This window comes from Silene latifolia, chromosome 9 (genome assembly GCF_048544455.1).
Source record: "Silene latifolia isolate original U9 population chromosome 9, ASM4854445v1, whole genome shotgun sequence".
Classification (NCBI taxonomy): domain Eukaryota; kingdom Viridiplantae; phylum Streptophyta; class Magnoliopsida; order Caryophyllales; family Caryophyllaceae; genus Silene; species Silene latifolia.
The window spans coordinates 199295146-199313152 of NC_133534.1; the positions used below are offsets into that span (position 1 = coordinate 199295146).

At 35.2% G+C, this 18007-nt stretch overlaps 1 long non-coding RNA gene across 1 annotated transcript; it reads right to left on the bottom strand.

Annotated features, from left to right (window-relative positions):
• Nucleotides 1-15243: 15243 nt before the first annotated feature.
• Nucleotides 15244-17718, bottom strand: LOC141598448 (uncharacterized). The gene is made up of 3 exons (XR_012523518.1): nt 17576-17718; nt 17394-17466; nt 15244-15481 (listed from the first exon to the last, which is right to left on the bottom strand). It is a non-coding gene; the product is annotated as an uncharacterized LOC141598448 (long non-coding RNA).
• Nucleotides 17719-18007: the final 289 nt, after the last annotated feature.

The window sequence follows — 18007 nt, forward strand, 5'->3', positions numbered from 1 at the left end:
TGACGATACGGGTTAATTAAATTACTTAAAATTGACGGACGATTTTGGAAGTAGTATTTACGAATCTCATTATAATTTGATTAAATAAGATACGGTCTAAGTGGTCGAATTGTTTTATTACTTAGATGAAATTATTGTTTAAGGAAACAATTGCATTTGAATGAATAATTTATTATAAATACAAGATGTTGTGATTTATAATTGGTAAAATATTTTGGTACAAGTAATTATGAATTACTAAGTAAATTTTGTATATGACGTATTTTAATAATGCGTTGATTTTTAATATAATAAAAATACATAACATTTTTACATGATATGTTACATGTGACAAATTGACAAAATAATGTGTAAAATGGATTTTCCATTTTACACTAAATGGACCGAAATAATGGGGAGTATTAGGTATATATTATGTTAATTATGTTAGTGGTAAACATAATCATATTAGCCTAATACTAGCCATGCATACCTACTTGATCTTGTGAAGACAACCTTATTTTCTTTATTGTTTGCATGCATAAGATCAATGTTTAATTTTATGACTAAATTAAATCATCACATATATGAATATGTCAAGTAATGAGATATAGATTTCTAACAAGCGGTATTAAGAGCTTTGGTTGTTTGCATGCAAATCGGTTATAGTTTTTCCGAGTTATACGATTAACATATAAAACTCATAAATTTGTGTTATTATGATATATCACGAAATAAATTATGCATGTTAAAGTTTCTGGCCCTAAAATGTATTTAGGATATTCTGGTTAATTTATGGATTTTTATTGTTCATCTTATATAATAATGGCATTAAAAATGTGATTTTATGATTAAAATGTCATTTTCGGACTAAAATTAGCTAAACTTCGAATTTTCCAGCGGTTTTTGGATATGTTTTCACATATATTATTTTTAGATGACCTGTACATTTCCAGAATTTTTGGAGTTTTTATGCTCGAAATATGGATTTTTCATTATAAAAATCGGATTTATATGAAAAATAGGTTAACATGAGATAAATTTTGAATATGGTCATAGAAATTTAATATGTTGTCACATGCAATTTTACAAGATGTGTTTAAAATAATAGGCTATGTTGAAGTCATTATGCATGATTTATGAATTTTTGATGAAAAATAGCATAAATAGTGACTTAATTAGTGAATAATTGCTAAAACATACTCCATGACTAAGGAAAAACGTCACATGTTGCATTTTATTACCCTTTTCAGATATAAAATTGACAAGTTGATAAATATAATTTTTCTCATGTTTTTATGATTATATTTGTTAAAACCGATAAACCGCAACATTGTTTTGCCGGATAAATTTCGAATTTTTTTTTAATCTAAGTTTTTGAACATTATGAGTGTCATGGTATTTGTCCAGAATGTTCATGAGTTTAAATTTTGAATTTTGAATTTATTTGAAATTTTTGTTATTTATTTGAAGTTTATAGCATTTTATTGTAATTTTGGGTCCATTAATGAACAATTTTAAGAAATATGAGTTAATTATATTCAAATAGTTAGTGGAGACTAAGTTTGAGTCCTAAGAGGTTAGGGTAATTAACTTGTGCATAAATATGAATTTATGTAATTTATTGTGATTTTAAAAGGTTGAATCACGCAAATCCGTAAAAACCGATTAATATACGATATTGGCTCCTTAAAGGCGATTTAGCATAAAATTGGGCATGTTCATACATATTATAATGCTGCATTTGATTTATGATTGTCATAATTTTATTTTATGTAATTTTGAATTATGTAATTTTTACTTAGTATGGCCTTAGTTTTAATTGATATTACCCGAAATGTATGGGAATATCGATTCGGTTGTAATTTATTGTGATCTCGTATCACCGGTTTGTAATTTAATAGATTTATTTTATTTTAATTACAAATGTATAATAGGAAATTATGTAATTTGTTATGTAATTTATTTATTTCGGAGTTCCATGAAGACGGTGTCACTCAAGAAGGCGATACATAAAGACGGTGTTACCTCGAGATGCGTGCCATAACTGAAGTTCAAGGGACCAATGGAGTTGGTTTCCGAATATGTAATAGTTAAATAGATTTTCTATTTTAGGAAGGCCATACTAGGATTTATTTTATGTTTTGCATTTTATTTATATGTTGCATGCATCGCTAAATCGCCATAACTAAAACATGCATTGTCATTTTAATCGAGTTTATCGACCGTGTCAATTAGAATTATCGTAGTTCACCGCTTTAGTTCAATTAAAACGTGATAGATAATAAATTGACATGACCTCTCACTAAAATAATCAACTGAGACATAGCCTTACCAAAAAGTAGAAACCATGAAAACCTATTTCGTGAGGGAGTGCACTCGGCTTTACCGGGGTACAAACCTTGATACGTAGGGGAAGTGGGTGATAAATGTCTACCCACCGAATTTATAAAGATGAGGGTTGTTTTCGGCTTTACCGATGCCCAAGTTGATGTAAGTTTGGATCATGGACACATTTATTCGAAATTTGGGTGGAACTCAACGAAAGTATTCTCGACGGTTGCCGGATGTGTTTCGGGCTAAAGATAAATTTTAATTTAAATTTATCGACCAAGAGTTCTAAAAGTAGAATCGATTAAAAGGTTAATCCACCGAGTTATATTGATAAGGGTTGTTTTTCGGCTTTACCGATGCCTAAATTAATATGAATTTGGGTCTTGGAATCATTTATCAAGTTGGGTAGAGGTCACTAGATAAATGCAATAAAACTTGTTTAAATTTATTTTACGAGTATTATTATTTTGAAAACGACATATGTTTTATTCCTTCTATATTTTGTTTTGTAGACCCCTTCTATTTCTCATAACAAATGGCTATTCCAAACACCAACGCCACACCTCTCACTAATACTTCATGGCTCCGATCCTTCATGGATCGATGTAAACTTGAAAAGAATGGGTCAAATTTCTCCGATTGGGATGCCCAACTCAAATTAGCCGCCCAAAGTGACGACAAGCTTCGTTACCTTACCGAGGCCTCTCCACCCGAACCTAATGCTAGGTCGAGTGCTGCTACTAGGGAAGCATATGAGGCTTACCATAAGGAGTCCGCCGCAATGAAAAATGTATTGATCTTTGCGATGGAGGCGGATCTCCAAAGGAGAGCCTTTAAGATGGGCACTGCTAATGAAATCTACTCCAAGCTTGTGACAATGTTTTCACAAACTCCGCGAATCGTCCAATATGAGGCGGCCGCGGTATTCTTTGTTCTTGACTTTAAGGAGGGCCAAAAGGTTAGCCCTCACGTGCTCAAATTGATGGAGCTAGTCGAGACCTTGAAAATTTAAAAGGTTGAAATCCCCAAAGAACTCATTGTAGATAGGATTCTACACTCCTTGTCCAAAGTCAAAGCGTATGTTCAATTCCGGGTGAATTTTAACATGCAAGACAAGGACGTGTCTCTTGAAGAGTTGCACAAGTTACTTGTGCAAGCCGAAAGAGACATGGGGTTAAATGTTAACCCACCTAAGGATATGCTTAACATTAGCACCAAAAGCAAGGGGAAGTTCAAGAAGAATGGGAAGAATGGTAAGAAGCAAGCTCCCACTTTCACCAAAGCTAAGACTTATGAAGCTAGCACCTCCAAGATCAAGAAGGGTCCTCTTGACAAATGCCATTATTGTAATGGTGTTGGACATTGGAAAAGAAATTGTTCCAAATACCTTGGTGACATTAAAGCTGGAAAGATCACTCCAGTAAGTAAATGACTATCCTTTCTTTTATGTTTCTAATTCAACTATGGTATTGTGATACAAAGTTGTGATAATGTATCCCCTTTTTATTGTAAATAGGGCCTCCGCCAAGCAAGGACAAGGGAAAAGAAAAGCAAGCTTGAGAAACCATCGAGAAGCTAGGAGTAGCTTCCATGAAGCTTGTCTTTTTATTGTCTTATTTTAATTTATGTTTCGGATTTTAGAACCTTTTGATTTCTGTGTTCGACATGGAAATGTATTTTGGATATTGGTTGTATTTTGGATAATGGTGGCTTGGTTTGCAACCCAAGTCACCCGTTTTATCGTATTTTATGCTTGTTCAAAAATTCGTCTTTATCCGCTTACTCATAGAAACATATGATCATTCACTTAAAGTGATCTAATAGACAACTATAATGATGGGATTCATTATATGTCCACAAGCTTAAGGCTTGTATATGATCAATTATAAAGTGATATTGAGTTGATGAACTCTCTTAAAGGAATGTCAATCACCGAGTACACTTATCAAATTTAAAACAATTAGTCAACCTATGAGATAGTCCTCCTTCTACTTCAAAATCATTATTTGTGTCTCATAAGCTATCTTTGAATCTCTAGTGTATTCATTCTAAAGATAGAGTGGGAGAAAAATGAAGACACAAAGAACACCAAGATAAATTTGTGGACTTGTGTAAATGAGATCTACGCAAGGAAGAATGATTTGAATAAAGGTATATCTATTTATATAGTATACACGAATAGATGAGATCTATGGTCTCGAATAGATCTACATAACAAAATAGACCAAGTGAAGTAATCAAAAGAATATGTTCTCAAGATAACTACACGAGGAGACCAAAAGAAAGTTTTGGAAGAAGAATGACTAATGTAAAGTCTTAATTGACTAGTTTATGATATTTGTTTTTTGTGACAAATAGTTTCAATATTAATATTTACTTAAGAGCCTAAATGAATCAAAGTTACTGCCTAGAAAATAAATGAGATTTATGACTAGAAGTTGCAAGGATTGATATACCGATATCCACAATAGCTAAGTTAAGTATTAACCACGCTAATGTCATTACTTAAGCTCATTATGAAAATGAAATGGTTAAACCTCCTTCCGAAAAGGGTATTTTGAAGGACGTGTATTAGATATTATTCATATTTAAATAATGACATTGCTACGCATCATTATAAAATGAATGAGTTAGAGATTAAAATCTCTTTCCATAAGGTTAAGATGAGACCTCTTCAAAATAGGTATTTTGAAAGGATATGATGGGAACATATATGGTTTTATCTTAATAACTTGGCAAAGCAAAATATATTTCAATTCTTGAAATATTTCGGTTGAGTAGTCAATTTCGAAACATGTGGAACTAAGTGGGAGTTTGGAAATTATCATGTGAAGACATGGAATTTAGTGGGAGCAATTATCTTGAAAAGGTTTATAACTCATTACTCATTGAGAATGACGAGCTAATTCTTTCTTTTACAAAGAAGTATTTGAGTTTTCAATTCTGGATGAAAATGGACTATGATGAATCCAATCACATCATGAGATGTTGGATAAGTATTGAGATATACACATCGAATCAACGAGAAACATAGGTTATTCATGTCAATGAAAATGGAATTGCCATTAGCAGTCATGGTCGTTCATTGAACCTAAGAATGGTTTATCGCATGATTATTAGTTACTAATGTTTCCGCCATTAGAATAATCATGCACATGTCCAATAATGAATCATATGCATAAGAGCATGATGAATCATTGGCAAGCCATAGAAGAATCGTCATGAATTCTCGAGGAGAACCGATGAGCGATTTCAGTGTTGGACAAAAGACTCTGTTATGTGTCAAGAGGTTGCACATATTAAAGTTCGAACACATGTAAGGATTTATGAAAATCCTAAGCTTTTCAAGCTAAAAGGAGAAATAAGAAGTTTGGAAAGATACTTAGTTGAAGTAAGAAGTTACTCAAAACTAATATTTTCTAATATGCTAGGACTTGTGAGAAGTGCTAGGCTAATCATCTTGACAATTGTTGCAAGACTCTACAAAACATTTACTTAGTGCATTGTGAGTGGGTGGAGTACTTGATCAGTGCAAGTTATATCATTCACCGCAAATTCGTTGATTATGTGAAAATCGACAAGGAAGTTCTTTCAAGATAAAGAACCCAACCCGAGGTTGGGAACCTATATGTGTACTTGGTAAGGTTCATGCTATGAGAGATAACATGAATGTAAAGGAAAATGCGATAAAAGAAGTTTGAGCACATGGACACATGGTATGTTAAACTTCTATTGCAATCAACTAGTGTTAATACACTTACGATATGCATCACAAGGTTGTAATATGGTATTGACTACCCAAATGTGATGTCGACATTTGTCGTTTGAGTTATTATTAACTCACCTTATACCTTTTTATATCCAAACGGATTGTAGTGACAAGTTGAACCCCGTTAAAGTGAACACGGATTAACATAGTATTTGCCCATAGTCACTTGTATGAGGTGACGTCTCGAAGTGACTAGAGTGTGATGCGATTGATGGCAAGTTCAAGTGCCATAGAGTCATATGAGAATGACTAGTCGATCACATAGGCAGACTGTTAGGAACATTTTGTCGGGCCTTATGGCCGCTTATAGAGTTTTGGCAAATTTATATAACCTGGTCGTGGCGAGAGCTCCTATAGTATTCTAATGAGTCGATTCTTTTGACTAAAGACTATTCGCCTAAGATGGCACAATTTCAGATTAACTTTGATTTTTGTTACTACGACCTTCGTAAATGGGGTCAAATAGGCATATTTTGGGTTATGATGGTTGTGGCTAGTCGAAGGGAATGAGTGCGATAGAAATTGTCCACCCCTAGTCAGGGTTATAACAATATCTCAGGGCCACTCGAGGAGTAATGAACTAGAAATGCGTGGCCACGCTCGGAAGATATCTAGGGTAGATAAATCCGGTCAATCAGTAATTCTCCAGATCGAGGAAACCACTCTCGATATTATCACTTGCAAGTACGACCTGAAAGACACCTTGCATTGAGTGGGAGATAGTAATAGGACAAGAGAATTGGTGACGCACACTTGTCGAGGACAAGTGGGAGATTGTTGGAATATGTGTCCTCCGACAATAATGCGATCACAACTGTCGATCATAATGATCACATGTTTAAGTCTCATTTTAAAGAATACAATTGGGAAGTAATTTTTTACTGTCAACTGGTCCACACATATCGGTAATGATTGGCTGACGAGAGTTTGACATTACTGTCGTGCGACGGTGGTGATCAGTTGATCCCCTTAGGTCATACCTAAAGGATAACACTCTTAATTGATCATTTAATTGATCGTATGACGATACGGGTTAATTAAATTACTTAAAATTGACGGACGATTTTGGAAGTAGTATTTACGTATCTCATTATAATTTGATTAAATAAGATACGGTCTAAGTGGTCGAATTGTTTTATTACTTAGATGAAATTATTGTTTAAGGAAACAATTGCATTTGAATGAATAATTTATTATAAATACAAGATGTTGTGATTTATAATTGGTAAAATATTTTGGTACAAGTAATTATGAATTACTAAGTAAATTTTGTATATAACGTATTTTATTAATGCGTTGATTTTTAATATGTTAAAAATACATAACATTTTTACATGATATGTTACATGTGACAAATTGACAAAATAATGTGTAAAATGGATTTCCCATTTTACACTAAATGGACCGAAATAATGGGGAGTATTAGGTATATATTATGTTAATTATGTTAGTGGTAAACATAATCATATTAGCCTAATACTAGCCATGCATACCTACTTGATCTTGTGAAGACAACCTTGTGCATGCATTGGCCATTCCTTCCCCCTCCTACCCGGTTTTATGAAGAGAAAAGCTATAGGTTTTTCTCTTTATTTTTACCATATACACTACCATTAGATTAATTGAATCATTCATTCATTCATTCAACATCTAAATAATAAGAGTTTTTAGTGAGATAAAATCTTCCTCTTTTCTTCCTCCTCTTAACCGAAAATAAGAGAACAAAAATAAAGATTTTAGGTCAATTTTATTTAAATTAATATTGTTCTAGTAATAATAATATTAATTTTGTTAAGAGTATATCTTGGGTATTATTCCTTGGGAGGGATTCTATACTTGAATCCTTTGTTCATCCATTTTAGGAGAGCTCAAGAACAAGTAAGAAGGAGATCTTACTTGTGCCCATTGATCCGAAATATCAATGTAAGGGTTGATGATTTCTTCCTTATTTTCTTTATTGTTTGCATGCATAAGATCAATGTTTAATTTTATGACTAAATTAAATCATCACATATATGAATATGTCAAGTAATGAGATATAGATTTCTAACATGAGTGTGTGCATTGGGTTGAATACTAGTGGCGTCCAGGTTGGGTGGAGTTGTCGGAGGCGGGTGTGACACCCCTCGATGAGGCATCAAAAGAACTATTAAATCTAAGCGGAAAATAAGGGATTTTTAAAACCTTTAAAGTTTAAAGTGTGAAATTCACCATAAGTGATCAAACGAAAATGAAAAGTAAAATGAATAAGTTTTACAATTAAAAACGAAGTGCGTTGGGGAAAAGATATCCCACGAATAAACACAAGTCTAACGATAGGTGAGTCTAGACCTGGCAAACAGATCGGGTCGTGTCGGGTTCGTGTTCGTGTCACATGTAAACGGGTCACAAACCCTTCAACCCAAACCCGACCCATTTAAATCTCATGTCGTGTTCGTGTCGACCCACTTACATAAATGGGTCATCAAGCCTCAACCCTAACCCGCTAATATCGTGTCGGGTTCGGGTCGTGTTTTCGTGTCATGTCAATATTTGGAAAGTTTTAAGTATATTTATGTGATGAAAGTTAAATAAATTAGGATTAATTTATTAAACAGGTCATTCGTGTCGGGTTCGTGTTTAGATAGCTCAACCCAAACCCGACCCAATTAAATATCGTGTCGTGTTCGTGTCGACCCACTTACATAAATGGGTCATTGAGCCTCAACCCAAACCCGTTAATTTCGTGTCGGGTTCGTGTCGTATTTTCGTGTCGTGTCATTATTTGCCAGCTCTAGGTGAGTCTAAGCAAACTATAACTAAGGTCCAAGGTTCAACGTTCTCGCTAGCTCACACGTCTTCCCCATAATCTGCATCACAAACCTGTCATTCATGTAAACATGAACGCCACAGTCAGTGGGGAGTAACTCAGGGTTCTCCCAGCCACAATATGTCAAAATGCACATAAGCAAGAACTTAATTAAACATATTGATCATCCATCATACTTGAATAATATGAACAAGGGAATATAAACGATAATCATAATGAGATAGGCACATTGCATTCTTAATGAGATAGGCATGGTACATTATATTAAACATGCATTCAAGGTAACCAAAACATGGATATGAGATTAGGCATCGAATCATATGAAGAAGGTAAACAACAGATCAATTGAATAGAAAATACATGGATGGAAACCAATAGTCATTACTTGAAAACCTCTTAACAACCATAGCACGGGACGTGGCTACTAATGTCACATTCATACTTATGGCTTGCATCTCACCATAAGAACGGATGGGAACATCGATCCCGGCGATCATATCGCAACTAGGGGCTTGCATCTCACCACTAGTATCCGATAGGACCAAGACTCTCACAAACAATCATAGAAGACGTGCACTCTCGTATATAAGAAAACGCCAATGACCGTAACAAGCAAGACATTTACAAAGGATTGACTCAAAACAAGACAAACCCCTGGACTCCAACCTCCTGGTAGGACGACGATCATAATACGGTCCTAGTCTAAATCTGGCCAGACTCTCGGGATGGACGACACCCGATTCGACATACAATCCCAAATCGTATCCAAGACTCGATCCATGACACCTAGCCGTGCCCCAAGGTTGAGTAACCCCAAATCGGAACAATGGTACCTAGCCGTACCCCAAAGTCCGAAGAGGCGGAAGGAAGATAGCCCAACTCGGAAACAATGGCACCTAATCGTGACCCAATGTCCGAGGGCAAATAAATAAGGAATGTCGAGTAGTCACACCATGTAAACCGTCACACTCCGGTCACAAATACGAGTAACAACAATAATTCGCATTATCATAACATAACAAATCCTAAATTGACCATTTACCAATCATAAGAAGGATGCATAATTAAATAAATGATTAATAGAAGTTGTAAGTGAAGAGAAACCATAAGAGAACTCCCAGCCGGTTGGGGACCAAACCCGCACCATTTATGAGCATTGGAACAAAGAGTAAGAAGCCTATGAAGTAAATCATGCAACATAACGTATAAAAGCACTTAACTTAACCAAGTAGATGGTCACAAGATAAGAAAACAACCTTAAAATGAATGTTGTCCACAATGAGCTGAAGCTCAAACTTTACAGCATTTAAAATGTCACTTTCCAGAAATTTTGTCAAGGATGAGCTTCGGCTCATTTGCACCAGAATTTAAATAACACTATTATAATGAAGGAATTCAACCAACACACCACTAATTCTACCCAAAGTTGCTTCAACATCATTGTTGGACACATAATCAACCTCCAAGTATCAAATATACAATTAAAAACAAGAATCCACAACATACAACATTCATAAATTACTCCATGTTCATGAATAAGACTTAATAAGGTAAACTCAACATAAAGATTCCATCTTTTTCACTCAAAAGCTTAGATCTCAACATACCCACATACTAAATCACCATTTAAGACATATTTCAAAACAACCATACTACCAACTTCATCATTTATAATATTAATCCAATAAATAATCTCATGACATAATTAAACATGTCAACTAAGCATGATTAAGACGTATTTTTCTCTAATTAACATATGTAAACAACCCATTTAATCCAATTGAACAAACATGTGACAAAAGACTAGAAATTAGTCAAACAACCATAAGACGGTTTCAAAAACCAATTCATCCAACAATGAACATGTGAAACATGTAAAGATTCATACTTTAACAAACACAAGAATAAGCCACAACATATAAACACATTAAATTGACATAATGTCGAATAACCCATCACCGTTACCTTTTAGCTCTTTAATCCACAATAGAATCGTCTACCTTTCAAGAATCCGCTTCCGGGTCAACTAAACTTTCTCCTAAACATAAGAAAACACAAAATAAGACTAAGAATCGAAACTAGAAAAAGGTTACCAAGTGTAAAATGGTTCGACAGCTCTTTATAAGGAGGAAAGTCGGACTCTTTCTTACCTAGAAAGATGGAGGGCGATTAGAGGGAGAGATAGGCGCGAAAATCACTTGATTTGGACAAGAATTGAGCAAGTTATGGAGTTTTGAAGATTTGTAAGAGAAATGTATAAAAATGGTGGTGGTTGTTGAAGATGAATGCTGAAAAATTGAGGAGGGAGGTGTGTTCTAGGGTTTCCTTCATGATATTTATGAGGAGGAAAGAGTAGTATGTGAGCCCATTAGTCATACTACGCCCAACATGCAAGATTGAGTCGATATGCACTAGAAATTACGTCTCAAGCCCACTACAACTCAAGACGGGAAATATTATTATTATTATCATTATTATCCGACCAAAATATTTATTTTGTATAACTTAAGCTTTAAAAATATAATATTTATAAAAATCATGTTTAATAATGTAATTAATTAAATTAAATAATTAAAAATATAAATAAGACAATAGAACGGTTAATTAAATTATAAATGTCAAAGTGGAAAATTCGCGGGTGTTACAGTCATCCCATCTTTTAAAAAGTTTCACCCTCGAAACTTGAAGGTAGAAAAGAAGGTTATAAAAAGTAAAACTGAACTTTTAAAATCGGTAACCAAAACATTAAAAGGTTACTTGCTTGTAAGAATTAAAATTCTTTTAGAAGTTCCAAATAAAATTTTCCAACAGGACCAACTTCTCATCAAAGGAACGGAAGTGTTCTTGTTACGTATTCAAGAATATCACATTCCAAATCAAAGATATGGTCAAAAGCAAAACATTTGTATAAATCGAAAATCAAAATACTTTCAAAAACATTAATGAAGAGTTTTCAAAAGTATAAGTCTCATTCATGGAACGAAATTGCTCTTGTCGTGCACACAAGAACGCTAACTTTCCAAGTCAAAGACAAATCTAAGACAAAAGTAACTCGTCGACAAGCGTAGAACAAGTTATTAAACGTTTCAAATAACGAGTTCTAACATCCGATCGACGTCAAAATCAAAAGAAAAGGCAATTCACTCAAATTTTCTTTTGCAGAGGTCAAAATAGAAATAGCGGTTTCATTTCTAAATTCAAAAGGAAGTCAAATTCCTGAAAATATAATATTAAATTCTTGACAACGAAATCATAAGTAGATCAAAGCTAGTTAGAAATTGAGCAAAGTTAAAAGTAGCTCGGGTTTAGCAATTAAAAAAAAAACAATAAAAAGAAGTCCTACTCATAGAACAAAAGGAGAACTAAATCAAATTTCCATTTTCAAACCTTTAAAATAGGTATAGTTTTGTAAGAGTAACATAAACTTTTAACAATGGATCAAAAGTGGTAGCTTGAAATGTTTAGAAATAGTACGAAATGAAGAGAACTTAGATATCATGAAAACAAGGTACGCTAAGAGGGTTCAGACTTAACCAACAAAAGAGCTATGATGAACTTCCTAGGGGTAAGAATTAAATTCAAAATTACAAGGATGTCAAAGACAGAGTTTCACAGGTTACGAGTATCAAATTTAAAGGAGGAGCATGATGAAGCGAAGAAGAGAGGTATGAACGGAAATGCTCATGCTAAAGGGAGGAAGGAATTTAAACAACAAGGAAACGCTAGGTACTCAAATCTCAAACAACAATGTCATCCTGAACGGTTCCGAAAACTTCCTAACCACAAAACTCATAACCACATAACTCCCAAGCATTTCCTCAAGACACTTACACACTTACTCCTATGTTATCCCGTGGGTCGAGTCACTCCACCACAATTGTGATTCCATAACCCTCAAATATAAGTCATCTATAAACGATTTCCACAAAAGATCAAAACTACTAACAGAGTTACACACATAACCAACTATCGACTACTAGGAGTTCTCACTATGGTAAAATCCTTAATCAAAGGTCAAAATCTCAAGGTCTTTATACTTTCTAACACTCCAACCCAAAATCTTATTCACACCCGAATTCACAAGCATAGATGATCACATTCCCCAAATCATAAAGACCACCAACCAAAATTAAATAGGTTTGTCATACAATTTTTCCTACCCAACTCAACTCGAGTTCCACTAATCCAATTTTGACGAAATCAAGGTTCACAAAGAATCCTCAAAGAGCATCTCCCTCACTCTACAACGTAGCCAACAATGCCATCACTCCACTAAAGAAACAAGAGCAATAACTAGGTCAAGAAATGATAGGAAATTTCAAAGGGATACAAGAACATGACAAGGTGCGAGATCAAAGGAGTCAATAATAAAGGTAACTAGTTAACACCAGTAAGAGATATTAGAATTAGAGAGGTATTCACGGCAAGGAAAATACAAGTAAACTTTTATACTTAAGAATTAAATCTAATCAAGGTATGAACGAAGGGAAGGAAGATGATTAAAGGTACGAAGGGGGATTTTGAAGGCTTAAACCATACGCTTTCTAAGACTTAAGGTTCTCTCTAACAAGGTCACGCCTATGAGGATATTGTACCATCATAACAAAACGACCAAATTCCAAAATGAGGGTCAAGGCAATTCATCTCATTCCTTATATGCAAGTCTCTCTTAAAGGATTACACCTCTATGGTGATCAAGGTAAAAATAAACGCTCGCTTAAGGGTTGATAAATTGGTTAGATTCATTGTTCACCTATCCTATCACATATTAGGATCTCCCTAAAGTAAGTCTACCACTCAAGTATAACAACATCTCTTTATCTCAAGTTCTTGACACAACCTCGATGTTTTTAAAAACCAAAGAACGAATTAACAAAGACTCCTCCACAAAATTCTCAAGGGACAACTAATATCAAATCACATCCCCAATCTATACGGGATCATTAACATCTAAAAATGGGTTTTCTTCCAAGCTCATATCATGAGCCTTACTCCATGATTACTCCTAAGGTAACAACGCTCAACCTACTAAGCTTTCAAATCCCAAGCGTAGACAACAAAGCCAAGTTCCATAGCCTAAGTAACATATACAACTCACACTTACACAAGGAATTCCACCAATCAAATATACTCACTTTATCAAGGAACTAGGTATAAGAATCACTAAGCACGTCTCATCACACTACCTAAGCCTTTCTAACGTCACAACCTCTCAAAAGTAGGGTCAAGGGTCAAACACAAACAAACTTCACAAAAGTTAAATTATTCGACCAAAGTTAACATTCCATAAAGCCAAGATGAAGGTGTACATGAGGGGTCTTATGAGAAGAAAAGGTACAAAGACAACTCCCAAGATATGGGATAAGAGTTGCGAAAGGTATAGAAGCACAAAGACAAGGGAATATGACAAGGCATTCGAAGAGAGGGAGGTATCTTCAAGACGGTAAAGACACCCTTCAAGAGAAAGAAATCCACAAGCAAGATGTGATGGAAGAAGAAACAAAAACGAAGGTTAGGTCGGGTGGGTACTAAACTAGCTTCCAAGGTAAAGCAAAAGAGAGTTTAGAAAGGAAGGATGAGCATCGCGGGATAAAAGTAAGGAAAGGTGGATCAAGGATAGAAAACACACCCATAACGGTGTCGGGAGGAACGGCGGTTCCGACTTGATTCTCGACAAGAATGACTCTTCTTGGCTCGGCTTCCGGAGCATGAGGGAGAGGAGGAGGGGTAGTCTTCTTCTCGGGGCAATTCTTGAAGAGATGTCCGGGCTTCTTGCAATGGTAACACTTCAAGGGCATATCATAGCATCCAATCCCGGGGTTATAAGCTTGCCCACACTTGAAGCACTTGCGGTTCTCCCTAAGCCTATTAGTAGATGTAGGGACTTGTCCTTTTGGCTCGTGCACTATTGGCTCTTGTCCTCCATGGTCTGGTACTCTTTGTCCTTGGACTCTTGGCGCCAACCTCTCCTTGCTAGAAGACGACGAGGATGAGGGCACAAATGGCCTCTTGCCACGGCGGTTAGAGCGATGATTAACTTGAGCATTAGCATTTTGTTGATTCCGAAGAATTAGAGTAAGAGCTTCCATGATAGTATTCTCCACCTTGGTTGGTCGTACCATCTTCTTAAGACACCCAAAGAGTCAACCATGTTAGAATCTAACAAATAGCATGCACAAAGAGACTACCAACTTAGGTCCTTAGTTCTACCCATCTCTCATTCATTATTCAAGGTCAAGTTCAAGGTTAAATTCGGGGTACACGTGTGTGTGTCGGGAGCAACATATGCTCGATACCAATCTGTGACACCCCTCGATGAGGCATCAAAAGAACTATTAAATCTAAGCGGAAAATAAGGGATTTTTAAAACCTTTAAAGTTTAAAGTGTGAAATTCACCATAAGTGATCAAACGAAAATGAAAAGTAAAATGAATAAGTTTTACAATTAAAAACGAAGTGCGTTGGGGAAAAGATATCCCACGAATAAACACAAGTCTAACGATAGGTGAGTCTAAGCAAACTATAACTAAGGTCCAAGGTTCAACGTTCTCGCTAGCTCACACGTCTTCCCCATAATCTGCATCACAAACCTGTCATTCATGTAAACATGAACGCCACAGTCAGTGGGGAGTAACTCAGGGTTCTCCCAGCCACAATATGTCAAAATGCACATAAGCAAGAACTTAATTAAACATATTGATCATGCATCATACTTGAATAATATGAACAAGGGAATATAAACGATAATCATAATGAGATAGGCACATTGCATTCTTAATGAGATAGGCATGGTACATTATATTAAACATGCATTCAAGGTAACCAAAACATGGATATGAGATTAGGCATCGAATCATATGAAGAAGGTAAACAACGGATCAATTGAATAGAAAATACATGGATGGAAACCAATAGCCATTACTTGAAAACCTCTTAACAACCATAGCACGGGACGTGGCTACTAATGTCACATTCATACTTATGGCTTGCATCTCACCATAAGAACGGATGGGAACATCGATCCAGGCGATCATATCGCAACTAGAGGCTTGCATCTCACCACTAGTATCCGATAGGACCAAGACTCTCACAAACAATCATAGAAGACGTGCACTCTCGTATATAAGAACACGCCAATGACCGTAACAAGCAAGACATTTACAAAGGATTGACTCAAAACAAGACAAACCCCTAGACTCCAACCTCCTGGTAGGACGACGATCATAATACGGTCCTAGTCTAAATCTGGCCAGACTCTCGGGATGGACGACACCCGATTCGACATACAATCCCAAATCGTATCCAAGACTCGATCCATGACACCTAGCCGTGCCCCAAGGTCGAGTAACCCCAAATCGGAACAATGGTACCTAGCCGTACCCCAAAGTCCGAAGAGGCGGAAGGAAGATAGCCCAACTCGGAAACAATGGCACCTAATCGTGACCCAATGTCCGAGGGCAAATAAATAAGGAATGTCGAGTAGTCACACCATGTAAACCGTCACACTCCGGTCACAAATACGAGTAACAACAATAATTCGCATTATCATAACATAACAAATCCTAAATTGACCATTTACCAATCATAAGAAGGATGCATAATTAAATAAATGATTAATAGAAGTTGTAAGTGAAGAGAAACCATAAGAGAACTCCCAGCCGGTTGGGGACCAAACCCGCACCATTTATGAGCATTGGAACAAAGAGTAAGAAGCCTATGAAGTAAATCATGCAACATAACGTATAAAAGCACTTAACTTAACCAAGTAGATGGTCACTTGATAAGAAAACAACCTTAAAATGAATGTTGTCCACAATGAGCTGAAGCTCAAACTTTACAGCATTTAAAATGTCACTTTCAGAAAGTGTCATCAAGGATGAGCTTCGGCTCATTTGCACCAGAATTTAAATAACACCATTATAATGAAGGAATTCAACCAACACACCACCAATTCTACCCAAAGTTGCTTCAACATCATTGTTGGACACATAATCAGCCTCCAAGTATCAAATATACAATTAAAAACAAGAATCCACAACATACAACATTCATAAATTACTACATGTTCATGAATAAGACTTAATAAGGTAAACTCAACATAAAGATTCCATCTTTTTCACTCAAAAGCTTAGATCTCAACATACCCACATACTAAATCACCATTTAAGACATATTTCAAAACAACCATACTACCAACTTCATCATTTATAATATTAATCCAATAAATAATCTCATGACATAATTAAACATGTCAACTAAGCATGATTAAGACGGATTTTTCTCTAATTAACATATGTAAACAACCCATTTAATCCAATTGAACAAACATGTGACAAAAGACTAGAAATTAGTCAAACAACCATAAGACGGTTTCAAAAACCAATTCATCCAACAATGAACATGTGAAACATGTAAAGATTCATACTTTAACAAACACAAGAATAAGCCACAACATATAAACACATTAAATTGACATAATGTCGAGTAACCCATCACCGTTACCTTTTAGCTCTTTAATCCACAATAGAATCGTCTACCTTTCAAGAATCCACTTCCGGGTCAACTAAACTTTCTCCTAAACATAAGAAAACACAAAATAAGACTAAGAATCGAAACTAGAAAAAGGTTACCAAGTGTAAAATGGTTCGACAGCTCTTTATAAGGAGGAAAGTCGTCTTTCTTACCTAGAAAGATGGAGGGCGATTAGAGGGAGAGATAGGCGCGAAAATCACTTGATTTGGACAAGAATTGAGCAAGTTATGGAGTTTTGAAGATTTGTAAGAGAAATGTATAAAAATGGTGGTGGTTGTTGAAGATGAATGCTGAAAAATTGAGGAGGGAGGTGTGTTCTAGGGTTTCCTTCATGATATTTATGAGGAAGAAAGAGTAGTATGTGAGCCCATTAGTCATACTAGGCCCAACATGCAAGATTGAGTCGATATGCACTAGAAATTACGTCTCAAGCCCACTACAACTCAAGACGGGAAATATTATTATTATTATCATTATTATCCGACCAAAATATTTATTTTGTATAACTTAAGCTTTAAAAATATAATATTTATAAAAATCATGTTTAATAATGTAATTAATTAAATTAAATAATTAAAAATATA